We start from the raw sequence: 13,823 nt of genomic DNA, 5'->3' as shown, positions 1-13,823 counted from the left end.
TTAACACCAACTTATATCATCGATCGTATTTGTATATCACATATAGTGAAGACACTACAATTATAGAGGGAAATCCCTAATAGTTTAACTAATAATTCACTCTTCTCATAGAATGAGAAGTTAGCACCAGCAATGTGTCTAATAACCTATGACTGCAGAAAGAAAAGCTTTGCTCGGTAGGTTTAATTTCAACCAGAATGTTCAATTTGAAACTTTGGTAGATTTTTCAATTAACTCATTAGTGTATACATCTTATATCAAGAAATAACAAATTGAAGCAACAACTCATGTATATTCACATATATTTATGAGATAATTATTACTTCATGTCTCATTAACACAGTATCTCACAGGCTGTTGCTTAGTAACTCATCATTATCTATAAGTTTGAAATTAATGGTACATCATTTGTCAAGCAGCATTCATTATTATGTATCCTATCATTTTGCAGCTACTCACAATTTTGTGCACCGCATTTTCAAGTGAATAGTGTCTTTTATATTAATAATTTACCACAAAAACAATGTTTTGACTCAAATGAAGTTCCGCCATTTTAATTCTCAGCGGCCTAGAAACTACTGAATAAATGTAGAAAAGGAAGTGTATTTGCAAAACTAATCATTGTACTGTATTTCCTATCTAATATAATGTCTTGATCAAGGGTTTTATTAGTGTCTTCAGCAACTCTCAGTGCATGTACTGGACAGTCTGTTAGCTCATAAACATTATAAGAATCCCAAATAACAATCCATCTATTTTTTTCTTTTATACCTATCCAGTTCACAGCTGCAGGAGGGTGTGGGCTGGAGCCTTATCTTTATACTATCACAGGGCAAGAGGTCCAGTACACTCTGGACAGATTGTGAAATAAAAATACTACTTGCCTCCAAAAGCCACTGCGATGAGACACAGGTGCTCATCCCATAACTTACCTACTTATTCTTTATATGTAGTTTTTATTTCTCAGTAACCACAAAGATTAAGTATAGGCCCTCCCCTACTTTATTTAGTAATGAAGTATGAAGGTAAAGTTTATTTATAAAGGGCTTTTCACAGACATGAACACACATAGCACTGCAAATCAAAATGAAAAAAAAAAAATAGCAATAATCGCAAAAGTATATAATAAAAATAAAATACAGATAATAGTAATACAAGTTAAAACACAGAACTAAAAATATGTTTAAAAAACAGATGATTTTAAAAAATCAACAAAAGAAAAACTGTCTCAACAGAAACCATCATTAAACAAACATATTTTTTTAAACTGCTTTAAAGACTTTAAATCTAAATAAATAGTCTGGAGTTAGTCTATTTAGTGCTTTATGTGTAAATGAATTCTAAAATCTACCAGAAGCTAATCTAAAGAATCTAAAATAGGAGACTGGTAGCTGTGATGGTGTCATGTTCAATATGGCAGACAACTTTTGAACTCATTGGCAAGTCTTGTCCCAACAATGGCTGATAGTTTCATGGGTATAGCAACTTTTATTTTAAGAGATAATACCTTAAGCAGTCAAATGTCTTCAAAGTTCTGACTCAGTTTGAGTGAGCAGTGCTACCTTTGATTCAACTCTTATTCACAGAGGGACACTTTGAATCAAGAGCAGACTGGAGAAAATTGAGTTTAGCAATTAGATTTTAGTACATGGATGATGCAAAACTTGGCCACATTGTGCATATCCTGAGGTTTATTCATTACTTAAATGATTTGCAGGGGAAAGGCCAAAACACCATTGTAAATGGTAAATGGACTGGTTCTTATGCAGGGCTTTTCTATTCTACCTGAGCATTCAGTGCACAGCTGGTGCAACATACAGCAAGGATTCCATCTGAATATGGAGATTACAGTTCATGCTTTATGATGTGAAAAACTGTTGTGGGTTAATCAGTAAAAATCAAATAGAAGGCAGGCAACACCCCTGACATTGTGTTTGTCATGCTATTCATTTTATACCAGCACAGTTGGTGTGGAGCACCATTGTACATGTACAATGTCAATAAAGGGAAATTCTATTCTATTCACCATCTCTCTTTAGCCCCTAGATTTTCTATCATTACTGTACACAGACTCATAACTTTAAAAACTTGGCACACAAACCAGTTAGAGGAAATTCTAATTTGACAGTGTTATTAATGCTTTGCACTCACTCAGGCTATCTCTCTTGCCAATGTGACTGCATTGTGTTTCTATTTAAGAAGTCAGAGTATTGTGATCTGTTTCCTGAGAGTGCAGTTGTTGTTTTTCCCCAGTTTTTTCTTCTTCTTTTTTTTCTAGGTAATTAAATTTCTTTCTGCAAGCCCTTTATCAGCTGCTCTGGTATTTGCGGTTTATCTGTCACTCTAATGAGGCTGGGTTTTTTCCTCCCTCGGGGTGTGTGAAAGACTTTAAATCTATCAAATTATGCAATCCTACTGCACATGGAAAACTAATGAAAACAAGGCAGTGGGATATTAATTTGAAATGATTTGAAAGAAAATTCTGCAGCAGGAAAGTCAGGCAAAATGGGAGTAGTCTAATTCAGTGGGAAGACACATGATTGAGCTCTTTAGAAAATCCTTGAAACAGTTGACTCTCTGCACAAGTTTCCCCCAGCAGTGCTGTAAAAATTTACTTTGAATACTAATATCACATGTGCTTCAGAGGATCAGTGGTCTTGTTATGACTGCAGGGATGCACAGAGACTTTATAGCCCACTGTCTCCCCATTTACGCTCCCTCTTCAGTCTTTTTAAAAGCTTTATGATTTGATTAATATTTTTTGCACTGCATGCCTTCTGCATAGACTTTCCATCAGAGAACTTTGTAATATGCACATATCAGATATTAGCCCTCTACAGGCATGCCAGTAAGAGAACAGACGGGTATAAAAGTAACGGTTTTCTCAGTAATTCTTCTTACAACCCCCCTTAGGCAGCACCATATCAGAAGCTGATTTAAGGCTTTGTTGTCTTCTATAAAGAATGTGGCAAAATAGTGTCCAAACATAGAGAATCTGTCAATATGTCAGATGCATAAAATAATCAGTGTCATCCTTATCAATCTCACATGCTTTTGAGTGCCATCTTTATTTCTTTAGTCTTTAGCAGATTCATACTGGTCTGTGTAAGCTGAGAAAAAAAATTCTTTGTTCACACACACACACGCTGTCAACGTTAACGCATTAGCGCATCATAATGATTAACACGATTAAAATTTTTAATGCACTTAACCCATGTGGAGTGCAGAATGGACAAACTTTGGACAAACTGCCCGAAATGTGTTGACAGAGACATTTCAGGGATTTTGAGTCATTTTGTGCTCCAGATGGGTTAATTAAGTTGAAAATTGTAATTGGGTTTATCATGATGACGGATTAATCCATGTTAACGAGTTAATGTTTACAGCCCTAGAATAAATATGTACTAATTTCCTAAATCTTGAATGCCTGTACTGAATAGTTAAAGGGGCTTAGTACCTTTCCCTGCTCATAAACCCATCTAAAAAAAACAAACTAAAAGAGGGTTTATGTCTAAAGTTTGGGCTTTTCATCGTATGTTTCCTTTCTGTACTTGTAAATGAAAACGCTTCTTACCTCACAAGACAAAAATGTCAAGCACCGAATCTTCTGTTCCTCCCAACACTGATGGAAGAACCCAAGGTAAGACTGAGGTAAAGGTCTGTGCACTGTAAAATCTAATTATTTCCCAGAACTTAAAAAAATTATGCAAACTTGTTGCCTCAAAGTAAGTAAATCTTACTTAAGATGAGGACAACGTATTCATTCCTACCTCTACCAATGACAAGATTTTCTAGCAATCTGTATATTATAGAGGATGATTTTAAATACCTCGTAACATATTGTATCATTTCTCAGATGGAAATGAAGTAAAGAAGAAAATACACCATGAGGTTAGTGAACAAGAAGAGATGTTTACACACAGCTACAGTGGGGCAAAAAAGTATTTAGTCAGCCACCGATTGTGCAAGTTCCCCCACATAAAATGATGACAGAGGTCAGTAATTTGCACCAGAGGCACATTTCAACTGTGAGAGACAGAATGTGAAAAAAAAATCCATGAATTCACATGGTAGGATTTGTAAAGAATTTATTCGTAAATTAGGGTGGAAAATAAGTATTTGGTCACCTCAAACAAGGAAAATCTCTGGCTTTCACAGACCTGTAACGTCTTTTGTAAGAAGCTTTTCTGTCCCCCACTCGTTACCTGTATGAATGGCACCTGTTTGAACTCATCATCTGTATAAAAGACACCTGTCCACAGCCTCAAACAGTCAGACTCCAAACTCCGCCATGGCCAAGACCAAAGAGCTTTCGAAGGACACCAGGAAAAGTATTGTAGACCTGCACCAGACTGGGAAGAGTGAATCTACAATAGGCAAGCAGCTTGGTGTGGGAGCAATCATCAGAAAATGGAAGACATACAAGACCACTGATAATCTCCCTCGATCTGGGGCTCCACGCAAGATCTCATCCCGTGGGGTCAAAATGATCATGAGAACGCTGAGCAAAGATCCCAGAACCACACGGGGGGACCTGGTGAATGACCTGCAGAGAGCTGGGACCAAAGTAACAAAGGTCACCATCAGTAACACACTACAACGGCAGGGAATCAAATCCCGCAGTGCCAGACGTGTTCCGCTGCTGAAACCAGTGCATGTCCAGGCCCGTCTGAAGTTTGCCAGAGAGCACATGGATGATACAGCAGAGGATTGGGAGAATGTCATGTGGTCAGATGAAACCAAAGTAGAACTTTTTGGTATAAACTCAACTCGTCGTGTTTGGAGGAAGAAGAATACTGAGTTGCATCCCAAGAACACCATACCTACTGTGAAGCATGGGGGTGGAAACATCATGCTATGGGGCTGTTTTTCTGCCAAGGGGACAGGACGACTGATCCGTGTTAAGGACAGAATGAATGGGGCCATGTATCGTGAGATTTTGAGCCAAAACCTCCTTCCATCAGTGAACTTTGAAGATGAAACGAGGCTGGGTCTTCCAACATGACAATGATCCAAAACACACCGCCCGGGCAACAAAGGAGTGGCTCCGTAAGAAGCATTTGAAAGTCCTGGAGTGGCCTAGCCAGTCTCCAGACCTCAACCCCATAGAAAATCTGTGGTGGGAGTTGAAAGTCCGTGTTGCTCGGCGACAGCCCCAAAACATCACTGCTCTCGAGAAGATCTGCATGGAGGAATGGGCCAAAATACCAGCTACTGTGTGTGCAAACCTGGTAAAGACCTATAGTAAACGTTTGACCTCTGTTATTGCCAACAAAGGTTATGTTACAAAGTATTGCGTTGTATTTTTGTTATTGACCAAATACTTATTTTCCACCCTGAATTACGAATAAATTCTTTACAAATCCTACCATGTGGATTCATGGATTTTTTTTTTCACATTCTGTCTCTCACAGTTGAAGTGTACCTCTGGTGCAAATTACTGACCTCTGTCATCATTTTAGGTGGGGGAACTTGCACAATCGGTGGCTGACTAAATACTTTTTTGCCCCACTGTAATTAGCATAAATACTACTAAACAGAGATAATGCCCAAAATGTCCTTTTTAAGTGCTGAAAAAAATTTTTACGAATAAACATAGAATAAAATTACTTTTTAAAATATGTTGGCTGTTTTCATATTCATAGAACAACATTTTTGAGGAGTCCTGATAGGTTAGTTATTAACATCAAAATACTGGTAGTGGCTCACAACTTGAAAATATTTCTCTGGCTGAGAAAGTGTTTCCATTTCTTGTTACTCTTAATGTGCTGAGCCTTTTATGGTGATTCATAACTTCTAAGGCTAGTTGCAGACTTGATGGTCTTGAGAACAGGTACAGCAAAATGATCAAACAAGGTCACTGTTTGTTCACAGCTGTACAGTAACCTTGTACCAAGAACATTTTAGAAGACGAAACTGGTCTTTTATTTTGAAAGCGGTTCCTCTTTTTAAATTTGTGGCCTTCTTAAGTGCTCTGTGCAGATTGACACAGCTTCCTGAAAAATACTTTTTAATGATGTGGCCATGTAGTCATGTCCTCATATAGTACGTCCCTTTTTTATCTTTTAGCACTAATGGTTATTTTGCAGTTAAATGTATTCGTAATTAAGAGATTTAGTTTCACTACAGCAATCTGTTTGACCATCCCCCCTTTACCCAGGGGATGCCATACCCTGCATTTACGGACTTCCTAAAATCCACAAGGAAGCTGTCCCACTCAGACCCATAGTCAGTAGCATAAACTCACCTTGCTACCATCCTTGCTCCTCTCTTGGGGAACACCCCACACAAGGTCCGGAAACTTACCCTGGATCCAGATGAAACCATGGAGTCCTTTGATGTAGTCTCTCTCTTCACTTGCATACCCACCACGGAGGCCGTGGAGACTGTCAGAAAACGACTACAAGAAGACAGCTCCTTGGAAGACAGGACCAACTTCACACCCGATCAGATCTGCACACTGTTAGACCTCTGCCTCACCACTACATATTTCAAATACAACGAAGGCTTCTACAGACAAAAACATGGCTGTGCCATGGGCTCCCCCGTGTCACCTATTGTAGCCAACCTATACATGGAGGAAGTGGAAAGGAAGGCTCTTGGCTCTTTCAAAGGAAGAGTACCCAGCCACTGGTACAGATATGTAGACGACACCTGGGTCAAAATCAAGACACAAGAAGTGGAATCCTTCACTGCGCACATTAACGCTGTGGATAAAAACATCAAGTTCACCAGGGAAGACACAAAGGACAACTGTTTGCCTTTCCTGGACTGCGCTGTGCACATTGAAGAGAATGGCAACCTCAACATTGAAGTTTATCGGAAGCCCACACACACGGACCAGTACCTCCTCTTTGACTCCCATCACCCTCTGGAACACAAACTTGGAGTGATTAGGACCCTACACCACCGGGCAGAACATGTTCCCTCTAACCCTGAAGGAAAAAAGAAGGAACACACACATGTAAAGCAAGCACTCAAAACTTGCGGTTATCCTAAATGGGCGTTCTTAAAGTCAGCAAAGAGGCACAGAAAAGAAGATCAGCCACCAGCGAGGGAGGATAAGAAGGACAGACGCAACAACATTGTCATCCCCTATGTAGCCGGTCTATCAGAAAAACTCAGGAGGGTTTTCTCCAAGCATGACATCCCGGTGCACTTCAGACCCAGCAACACGCTCAGACAAAAACTGGTTCACCCGAAAGACAAAACGCCAAAACACAGACTTAACAATGTGGTGTATGCTGTACAGTGCAGCGAGGAATGCCCAGACCTCTACATTGGAGAGACCAAACAGCCACTTCACAGGCGCATGGCACAACACAGAAGAGCCACCTCCACAGGACAAGACTCAGCAGTCCATCTGCATCTTAAGGATAAAGGACACTCTTTCGAGGATGCCAATGTTCACATTTTGGATAGAGAGGACAGATGGTTTGAAAGAGGAGTGAAAGAAGCCATCTATGTCCACTGTGAGCGACCATCTTTGAACAGAGGCGGGGGTTTACGACACCAACTGTCTGCCATCTATAATCCAGTTTTGAGTTCCCGCCCCAGACGCCTTAATGCCCACTCACATCCTGGGCCATCTGACCTCAGGAATTCGCATGATAAGGTGGGGCCAGGTTTCACAATGAGCTCACCCGAAACCCTGGCTGATTGGGACCCACACCCAGTTTCACACCTTGGCTCAGGTGATTAAAGGATCATCAGGGGGTCCTTTTGTCCCTCTGTGGGGGGATAATCCCACTAGGTTTAAATCTGGGACTCTCCACCATTTGACCTTAGAACTGAAGAAGCTTCTTGGATGAGAGGTGAAACGTCTTAACACTGGAAGTCCCAGCAACTTAAAGAAGTCCAGATGCTTTTCTTTGCAAGCTCCTTTGACGACCAAGAGCAGCACTATTTTTTTCACTGAGTATACATAGAACTGTATTGTTCATTGGGCATATGTAACTCAACGTTATCTTAATTAAATCAATAATGTTGCCTTCATTGTGTCTCATTTAATTGCATGCAAATATATCCAGTGGGAGGGTTTTTCGTCTGTTTATGTTTCTTTAGTCGACCTTGAGTCTAAAATTCCTCAGTGTCCTTCATTAGTAATCAGCAGCTATATTCTCTCCTTCAGAAATGTACAGATGTCTGTTTCCTTTGTCTGCATCCTTGCTCTCTTATGTCCCTCCATTGGTGTGAGGGCTAATGGGCCACAATTCTCTGAGAAGCAAGGGGGGATTATCAAGACCTCTTAAACTTCAGAGACCTCCCAATGTTTGGTGAAGGTGCTGAATTTATTTCCTAAAATTACCACCTCCAGAATATGGTTGAGCTCTCTCTGGAAAGTCAGCAGATGCCACTCAAAATGAGCTCTGCCGGAGAGAGTCCCTCCAGTGGGGTTTGCTGTCAAATATTCATCATTTTCTCATAATACTGCTAGAATATTCTGCAGGCAGCTTCCATTATCATGCATATCAGCCTTTAGCCGTGGCTTGTGTTTGAATATAGTTACAATCATCTGCTATTTGATTAAAATGAACATCAGTATACATTAATAATGTTTTGTGGATTATGAGCAAACAAAAACTTTTGTTTGTGTGTCATACACTTTGTTTTGGTCTTTATAAAGTTATGAGGAACAAATGTCTGCACAGGGGCATGACAATTAAAGAACTTCACTACTTCCCATTGGGCTAGGATATGCTTAAACAGATAAGAAAAGAAATAAACCGTTGGATCATTTTTCCTTAAATTAAAGCAAGTATGAGGAAATGCAAATATAAACAAAATGGTTAACATAAAATTACGGCCTCAGTTATGGTTCAGTCACACTAGAATAAAAGTAAGACCACAGAGAGTGCACTGAATTCTTTTACATTTGACATTTGGTATCAAATGCATGCAGTTTTTTCGTGTTAAAGGGGAGTTTTTCCTTCTCACTTTCACCAAAACTGTTGCACATAGGGGGTCATATTATTGTTGGGTTTTTCTCTATATGTATTATTGTAGGGTCTACCTTACAATATTAAGCGCCTTGAGGTGATTGTTGTTGTGATTTGGTGCTATATAAATAAAACTGAAATTGAATTGAATGTAGTTCCACCAATCATCTGACTCACAAAAGACTGAATGTGCAACACTCAACCTTCGGGTTACCACAAGGTTCCCTGGTGGGAGGCAACATGTCTCTAAGCAATCGTGGTCTGACTTCGACTGACGTAAATCACCCAGAAAAATAAGCAAGGGTTTGGCAAAGCTCCAATCTAATAAATAGAAACATAAACACAAACAGACACATTGCATTCAGTCTGAGTCAGTCTGCAACAATGATCACAACTCGTCTGTAATGTGTCTCTTTGAAATAGGGGATTATGTTTTGCTGCCTTGCTATATAAAAGCAAGGCAGCAAAACACCTATGTCATTCTGAAGTTAAGTCCTTATGTTACTCCTTGTGGAGGAATTTATGAATTTTGCCTGGACTCTGAATGTAAGTAGATAATGTTATTTATAGTTTATCTAGATTGTACGTGTTTGTAAGAGACAGCAGGAAATTTGCAATTTCACAACTATCCCACATCGCTCTATTTTCACTGATAAAAGATTGCATATAGATTGCAAACTTGACCCCATTTAGCTTAAGACTGACTCTTTTTCATTGCCACCTTTATGCATGCATTCATGCTTTGAAGACAGTAACTTATTGCAAGTGGTTGCAGAGCTGGACCCCATCTCTGAAGCAATGAAATTGCAACTTCATTGCACACTGTGACAATAATTTTAGATCTGTCACTTTTTCCCCGTAGCAGCAACCCTTAGCTGAGAAGACAGGATCCAAATGCAGGATTAAAGAATACAAGGAACTGGGCCTTTACTGTGGCTGACACAACATCTATAAGGTTCAACAGAGATCCAAAACCACAAGGAGCAAAGAATAGAATAGGGCCAATACACAGGGATAAACTGGGCTAAACAAGAGGAGGCCATACAGGCACAAATAAGGCTGGCCATATGTACACAAGGAGATTTACAAAGATGAACAACAGGGGAAAAGAATCAGGGGAGGACAGTCATGTAGCAAAAATTATGTAAGTCATGAACTGTTTGCTTATAGTGGAGCACTTATCTTACAGTATAAAGTGTCTTAATATGATTTAGAGCTATGAAAATAAAAGTGAACTGGATTTTAAGGAAAACTGACTAAATGTTACTAGGAAGTACAACATACAGTTATACAGGATACTGTGGAACATTGTAAACAAAAAATTACAAATTTACTAATTTCTTGCCTCCATAGGAAGGAAGAGTATCAGTAACCAGGTGCCGATAATCAAATGTGCTTGATTAATTGATCACTATCAAGTATGAACACCTCTTTGAAAGCAGATTTTTTTTTGGCACTTTGCTTGTTTGGAGCATTCAGGTGTGAGTTAACATGGTTCTACAAAGGAAAATATCAGCAATGATCTTAAATAAGCAACTTTTGCTGCCAATCAATATGGTAAATATTTTAAAGGCCAGTTCCAAACCATTTAAAGTCCATCATTCTACAGTGTGGAAGATTATTCATAAGTGGAAAATATTCAGTGTCCTAGTGTTCCCAGAGGTAAATGTGCTAGCCAATGTGCATTAAGGCCAGTCTGTTCAATACTCTGAAAAACTGCCAAAAAACAAACAACCGACAAACTACCGACCTCTGTTAGCATCTTAAATGTTAAAGTTGATGACCTTAAGCAAGTTTTTGAGAGATTTCTAAAATATTTGTTTTCTTATATTTGTTTTTATCACAGCTGCTGCACTGAATTTGTTAAAAAAACTATACTGTGCATTTTCCAAATGTGTCACTGTGCATTCTCTGTAGCTATCAGTGTTTCAGCAATTATGAAAACTCTCACTTTCATCGTTGAGAAGCTCTACAGTAGCAGTTGTGTAACAACTAGCTTTAATAGTTAAAAGAAAAAGTTAATTAAAATCGTGCTAATCTCTAATAACACAGCTGCAATAAATAATGCATTTACAGATAATCCCAGGTAAATGTCACTTTTAAATGTCAGACATAATGAGCGACAGAAATCCACTATGTGTGTGTGTGTGTGTGTGTGTGTGTGTGTGTGTTTTTCCAAACCCTGATGCCTTCTATTGCTGGCCAAAAGCGTTTCTAATTTCCATGATTCACAGTGCTGTACTGCCCAGCTTTTTGCTTCAGTGAATGTGAACACTGACACTTTATTTAGAGTCAGTCACACATAAACTGTCCCACTGAAAATTATCCCCCCAGAAATGATCTGTTTCTTGTTGTTTGATTTAAGTGCTAAGTGCTAAAACTCAGATGAGCATCCTGATTCCTTTTTGCTTAAGAAAGACAACTCACCATCTGAAAGCAGGAACCACTATGCACCATTGGAGGTTCAGCACCTTGGACAGAGACCAGTACACATCACTCTCTGGGAGAGTAGGGAAAGCATGTAAACCTGCTGGCCCGCACACAGCCGGTGAACCGCAGACAGAGGAGAGAAGGCAATCCAAGATGAGATTCTGCACTGCCAGCATGATTGCTGCTCACACCAGTGTTGGATGTCCCCATGCACAAACCTTGATGATGTACAGGGCTCTCAGGTCACCTGTGCTGCCTGTCCATCATCCACTGCACCCCACACCACTTCAAGGGCTTTTTCTTTTGTTCTGTCTTCGTTACAAAAAAAATAAAAAAATGCAACGAATCTTTATATTTGATAAATTGCAATAAAATAGGCAAACATAAAGAAAGCGACCAAAAACAAACAGACCCAAAAGTACTTTCATTATGTTGTTATTAGATATTTTTTAAAAATATCTCTTTTCAGACTAAATTTCTGACACAGTTGTAAAGACATACAATGCTGAGCAAAACTCTTGAGCCACCCCTCATTTCTTTATATTTTGTTTCCAAGGAGACAGACTTTCTTGTTATTTTAAAAACTAGTCTTAAGCAGTAATTCTCCAGGCTTTATGAAGCTATTTCATAGTTTTTGTTTGGATATTGACTGCTTTTCACCTATTGTCATATCTTAGCATGGTGTGCAGTGTGTCCATAAAAAATCTGAGGAAACTGGACAAGTGGAGGACAAAAGAAGAATTTGACTGTCACAGGTCCATAACAAGTGCTTACATATTCTATATTTGACTTCGTTCTATTTTCCCTACAAAGCCCATGGGTGGGATGAAAGTATACTAATCAAATTTATTTCTCTGAGTCAAAGTTACAAGGTGCTTCACAGTGTGGTGAGGATTCCTGGCTGAAAATCATTGTGACAAAAAAAAAACCATGACAACTAATTACCGCTCTGATATGCAAACAGCAGACTGCCCTGACGGCAACAGCAGCTGTTTCTATGCTTTCTCCTTTTATACTTTAATGTCTGGTTAACTTCACGCCAGTGATAACACACAAAAACCTGCTAACTGCTTTGATGAAATGTTAAAAAGGTGAAACTTTTCACTTTTTAATCATGTTTTTTAGGATTTTTATGCTGAAAGTGAAGGCTCCACATTGTCTGTCTGTCTCTCTCTCTCTCTCTCTCTCGCTCTGTGTGTGTGTGTGTGTGTGTGTGTGTGTGTGTGTGTGTGTGTCTATGTGTGTTGAGAAGGTTACTTTTACAATGTATTCCATTACAGAATACAGAATACATGCACAAAAATGGATTCTGTAACGTATTCCGTTACGTTACTCAATGAAAGTAACGTATTCTGAATACTTTGGATTACTTAATATATTATCATGCTTTTTACAACTACATGAATGTACCATTGCTGTGTGATTTATTACTATTACTGAAGGTTACTTGACATACCAATACTAACTATATTTTTTTAAATCTTAATACAAATGAGTAACAGTAGGTGGACATTAGGTAAGGCTGCACTTTTTGAAGTGATCTCCTATAGAAAACTATTCCGTGCGTATATAAAGCAGGTCCACGGCTCTGAACCGTAGTAAAGGGACCTCTGGCTAATACGTCAGGTTCCATGTCGGGCTCGTAGTCGAAAACTAGCTTTACTTTGTTGTCTGGGTCAACTTTGCTAGCGAGAGACAGAGAGAGGCGTTGAAAGGCTGCTCCAACAGAACTTATTGTTTGGAGGAAAACACGAACACAGTGTACAGTCGAATCTTAATAGCTTACTTACAACTGGGCTACACTGCCCATGAGGCTACATTCTTTAGGGCTATGCCTGCAACACTATGCCTATTGCCTTCATATTAAATAATATTTTAAGAATAATTTAAAAAAATATTTCTTCACATCATTATGCGGGCTGCAAGTAGAGGTGACATGGACCGCGAGATTGAGACAGGCATTAGAGACTCTTAATGCGTGTTTTGTTTGGGTTTCCACCGGCATGGAATTACCAAAGATAGAGAGGGCATAGCCAAACATATGAAACAGGAAAAGACCGCTGTGTAATCCATTTTTAAACAAGAGCTAACACGATTAAATCTTCTTTTTTCTTTAAGAATTAGTAACTGTATTCTGAATACCACCTTTTTAAACTGTAACTGTAACAGAATACAGTTACTTATATTTTGTATTTTAAATACGTAAAGCCGGTACATGTATTCCATTACTCCCCAACACTGTCTGTCTGTCTGTCTGTCTGTCCTCCGACTCGTCACCTAATTTGTCTTCTCCGTTTTCCTTTACCTTCTAAATCATACGAGAACTTAGATGAAATTCAAACCTTCTTTGCAAGCGTGTGGTTGTTGTATGAAAAGTTAAAAGGAAAATCAACTTACAGAGTCAGTCAATTAAACCATCTGAAAAACTGCTAAAACCAAGAATATCCCCACTTT

Source organism: Maylandia zebra, linkage group LG17 (genome assembly GCF_041146795.1).
Source record: "Maylandia zebra isolate NMK-2024a linkage group LG17, Mzebra_GT3a, whole genome shotgun sequence".
Taxonomy (NCBI): domain Eukaryota; kingdom Metazoa; phylum Chordata; class Actinopteri; order Cichliformes; family Cichlidae; genus Maylandia; species Maylandia zebra.
This window is presented reverse-complemented; position numbering follows the sequence as displayed.